The sequence below is a fragment of the Octopus bimaculoides genome, chromosome 5, assembly GCF_001194135.2.
Source record: "Octopus bimaculoides isolate UCB-OBI-ISO-001 chromosome 5, ASM119413v2, whole genome shotgun sequence".
In the NCBI taxonomy this organism is placed as follows: domain Eukaryota; kingdom Metazoa; phylum Mollusca; class Cephalopoda; order Octopoda; family Octopodidae; genus Octopus; species Octopus bimaculoides.
The window spans coordinates 33855991-33861086 of record NC_068985.1 but is presented as its reverse complement, the minus strand read 5'-3'; the positions used below and the strand labels follow the sequence as shown (position 1 = coordinate 33861086).

The 5096-nt window shown below is 33.3% G+C and overlaps 1 protein-coding gene across 1 annotated transcript in view; it reads right to left on the bottom strand.

The window, feature by feature from the left end:
* The window catches only part of LOC106869170 (nucleolar RNA helicase 2), a 44163-nt gene extending 39289 nt beyond the window's left edge, over window positions 1–4874 (bottom strand). The window contains exon 1 of the mRNA XM_014914790.2: window positions 4638–4874. The gene's annotated coding sequence lies outside the window, so the exon portion shown is untranslated. The remainder of the gene's footprint in view (window positions 1–4637) is intronic.
* Between the last annotated feature and the right edge of the window lie 222 nt (window positions 4875–5096).

Below are 5096 nucleotides of genomic sequence, written 5' to 3'. Positions count from 1 at the left end.
ATATATATGCCTACACTCTCTGAGTGGTTGGCGTTAGGAAGGGCATCCAGCTGTAGAAACTCTGCCAAATCAGACTGGAGCCTGGTGTTGCCATCCGGTTTCACCAGTCCTCAGTCAAATCGTCCAACCCATGCTAGCATGGAAAGCGGACGTTAAACGATGATGATGATGATGATATATATTTGAAAGAATGAGTAGAGATGGCTTCTTTCAGGGAATAATTTTTATTTTAATCTTAATAATAATGTTTACAGCGAGTTACTCTGATATGAGTTCCAAGCTTCTCGTAGCCGTTTTCAAACTGAAAAATGTATGTTTTACTGGTTTCTTAAATAGCAAAAGACTTTTTCTTACAAGTTTACATACAAAATATATATACAAAAAAGGGAAAAAATATAAAAGAATATATATATAAAAATACAAAAGCATGTAAGAAGAAGAAGAGTAAATGATATAAAGAAAAAAGAAAAATAGGTATATAAACAGAAATAAAAAAAAGATAAGAATAATAGTAACTGAGAACAGTGGGGAGGAGAGTTAAGTCCAACAAGAATAAAGAAATGGAATATTTTAGAGTGGTCAATGCTGTTGTATTCTTGCCAAAAGATGATTTGTGTGGTACCTGTTGATTTGCTTTAATCGTACATCATCCATCTATTTGCATTTCTACCTGTCCAGCTAAGTAAAATTGAGGCCATAAAGGCATGTCATTTATGTCTATGCCTCTGTACACAGTCTGTCCATGATAAACCTCTCTCCCACAATCTATCTTCCTAAAACTTCCCCTATCCCGCCATCTGTCTGCTGGTAATTTAATATAATTTAAACTAACTTATCATAATTGTAATTCTGTTACTCATCAGATATACACCCTGACCTTTGACACCCCTCCTCCCACTTCAGTTTTTACAATCTTTCTTCCCTGATTTACGATTTATGATATTTCTTCCCTGATTTCTCTGTTCTCCCTCTGTCTCTTTATTTCTGTCATGGTTCAGAAAGGAGTAATCTTTCTGTCCTTCCTTATTCACGATGTACCCACCCATTCCTTCCCCCATCAACTATACCAGAAATCTCTCCTCTGTACCCTCTCATGGTTCCACCCCCACCACTGGTGCTGGAAGTCTTTCCTCTGTACCAGATGGCTCTCATAGCTCCCCCACCAGTAGTCTCATCCACATTACTGCATGCACCAAAATGAGACAGGATTACTTATTTAGTCAATTAACGAACTCCCTATTTCTTTTCTCTCTACTTATAATGAATTAACCAATTAGCAGCTTTTTATTTATTTCAATTATTTATCCATTTATGTTTGTATCAATAGTGCTTATATTAACAATGCTTGTATTACACTCACTTCCACTAGAAGAAGCAATTTTAACATGAATGAATGGAGTGCGGCTTTTTAGCTAGTTAATGAATAAAAGAAAAAATGAAAATAGACGAGTATTGCTCATTTATGAGTTCTGCTGTGTTAGTGAAGCTCTTTCTGAGCAGAGAAGTATTTGCTTCAGGCCACACACTGATGATTTTAATGATCAAAATTGTTAGAGTGTGAGTCATAAGATGTTGAACTTCTTCCTAGAAATTTTAAACTGTACGTATATCCTTCCTCTCAATTTCTTTTTTAAGTTACTTGAAAGTTCTTCTTGGATAATATGCCTGGCCGTTAGCTCTCACACGTTGATCCATAGGCTGGAGCAAAGAAGTTGTATTCTTGAGGATATATTCTACTCTCGCATTATCAGAAAGCTCATTTGAGTTCACAGGGTAGCTTGTTGCATTTTCTAAAAGGAGCAGTGCTTTGTTGGAAATATTTTGTCTAGCCCTGTTCGTATTTACAGTACTACAAAATTTGTTTGTAAACCATTCTAAATGCTCTTAGCTATCCAAACCTTCTTATTTAAATACCAAATTAGAGGTAAATAAAACTTTGCATATCCATTGAAAGCCTTTGGATTTTTTAAGTGATACACGAGAAGGGCCTTCAATTTAATTTCACTTGTAGGATTTCCTCCCAAAAGAAATTATTGGACAATTTCTTAAAGCTTTAAATCCAGGTACTAATTTTGTCTTCTTGAGAAATAAAGGTTCTAGCAAACATGATCTTCCAAAAGTATAGTTTCATCAATATTGTACATGTAGTATCAAAAGGTTCCCAGGCTGCTTATATTTAATAATAAATAACCTGTTTACCTAAGTTTTAATACCACCTCCTTTGATCTAGTTACCTTGCACATCAATTACTGGTCCCAGCATTCTTGCCACTTTTGGAATGCACAATACCACATTTCTAGGGGTGACGCTTGTGACAGGCCTGCCAGATTGCTCATCGTCTTTCAGGGACATTCTTCCACTTTTGAAGTGTCTGTGCCACGTGAAACATTGTGTATGATCCATTGCCTCATCACCGTAAGCTTGCCAAAGCATGCTCAATGTCTCTATAACAGACTGTCACTGTAAATTGTCATACAAACTTTTGACTGTTTTTTTTTAATAACATCATTCTTATTGGTGCATTATTTCAGGTCTGATGTTTGATTCATACTCTCAAAAGCCATTCTATTTTTAAGCATCTTATTAAATAAGGTCTGAGTAGTTAACAAAGTATCTTTTTGACCACTTTTTTGTCTGTTTTCATACACTGTTCTCACTGTAGACATCACATACTTTAATATTTTGGCAATGTGGCTGACCATTTTCTCCTGCATCAAATCTTTTTAAAATACCAAGTTTAATATGCAGTATGGACGACAGAAACGTTACTAGATTCATCTTTAATGAAAGCCATAAAAACTCCACACTCAACAATCACATTTTCTTGCTCTCTCTCTCTTTCTCTGTCTCACTCTCTCTCTCTCACACACACACATACACACTCACTCTCCATTGTATTGACAAATAACATGTAGCTAGAGACATTGTTTGTATGCTGATACTTCCTTATTGTTGCTAGTTATTTAAAAATTAACAGGTTGGTTGTGATGGTATTGGTTGTATGAGTTTTGGTGATGATAATAATAGTGATAGTGACAGTAGGGGTATTGTTGGTGGTGGCAACAGTCGTTTTGATCTTGTTAATTGTATTGTCTGTATAGTTTTGTCACAGGTCAATCCTTATTGACCTAAGACCAACTATATGTCATTCAACTTTTAAAATACATTAGGGTACTACATCATTTCATATGATTGTTTTATTTTCGTTCATACTATTGTTGCTGTTGTTGGTTGGTTGGTTGGTTGTTAATGTTAATGGCAATGGCTATAATGATTTTGGTGTTGATGTTATGTTGGTTTTGCTGACAAAATCAGCTAAGAGTGGCCAGTGGCATCTATTTCAAAAACAGACAACATACAACATAAATTCTTGATTTGTTAAAATTGTCCCTGCCTCTAGTGGATGTGTCATAATTACCAAATGGTTAATGAGACCAGCTCTATATGAGAGGGGGAGATAGTTTCAACGATCAAAAATTCTCCAAAGTTGACATCCCATCCAGGAAATAGACAAGCTTACTGTTTGGAGATAAGAGAACACATGTTTCTGCCTCAATACCTCAATAGGCATTATTAACATGATGATTGTCTCACTTTCTGTCCAGTAGCCAAGGAACTTCTTAGACTAGGACAAAAAGAGTAGAACACATCTACAGTTTAGGTAATCTGCATAATTTAAGCTAAACTGAGACAAAAGAAATAGCTCAGAGTAGCCAATGGCGTGTATTTGAACAACATAGACAGATAGGTAAGGAGAAAGATAGATAGACAGACGGACAGACAGAGAAACAGAGACAAACAAAAATAGATAGATAAATAGATAGACACAAGGAAATATACTCAAACACGTACACAATTATTCACAGTGAAAATTATATCTCATGCTTCATGTTTATAGTCATGCATACACACACATACACACACACATACAAGCAGGCCTAGTAAGGTTGCTGGTTTAGTCATGGATGACATGACCATGCACCAGGTTTTCCTGGAATACATGTTACTAAAATTAGCTGATGAAGGAAAGCAAGGCAAAACTTCAAAAAGCCAGTCAGCCTTTTCCTTGTAAAAGTTTAATAAACATGTACTCTACAAAAAGCATTGAGTAATCTTTCAGTTTAATGTTAAATATAACTTGACAACATATAACTTGACATAAAAACAAATATACAAATATATATATATATACAAATATATATATATAAATATATATATATATCCCACATTGGTTTTGCAGGAATATAAATAAAACATAAAAAACAGACAGTGTTGGAACTCTTTTAAACAAAATAATGTATTCCTCTATACACAATCATACAACCCCCCCCCCTTTTTTTGTATTTATTTTTACTCGCATATATATATTTATATATATACACAAACATATATATACATGTACACATTTATATATATACATATATACATAAATACATACATACAAACATATACAGATATATACACGTGTACACACATATTTATGGATTTGTGTATGTGTGTGTAGGTTGTGGTAGATATAGTTATTATTTGCAAATATCTATATTTAATATATGCCCCAATTTGACAGTGGATATGTGTCTGAGTTTCAGATTCATTATTAGAATTTTTAGAAGAAATTTTGATAAATAATTATTTACCTTGTAATTGTTTCTTCCTACGAACAAATTTGATTTGGTGAAAATACACACAATAAAATACAGAAAAATTTGGTTCGAAATTCAACAAAATTCCTTCATAATTTGATTAGTTTCATTAAGGTGAAAAAAAAAACATGTTAAAATCTGATTTTGTTGGCTATTCATAAATCTAGCCTATAAATCCTATTATGAAACTGACTTTTTTTTTCACTCAACAGAATTGTTTTTATGTAGAAGCTGCTAATAAATCACTGAGTAAGTACGCCAATGTATAACTATATATGCTTTTTTAAACTTTAATAATACAATTTCTGTTGACAAAAATCAACCAATGAGGAGATGGGTAATGAATATAAATGATCCCAAAAATAATGCTTGATCCACCACCAGCTCTCTATGCATCAGTATTAAATATATTTTAATATGTGTTTGCAATATATATATATATATATATATATA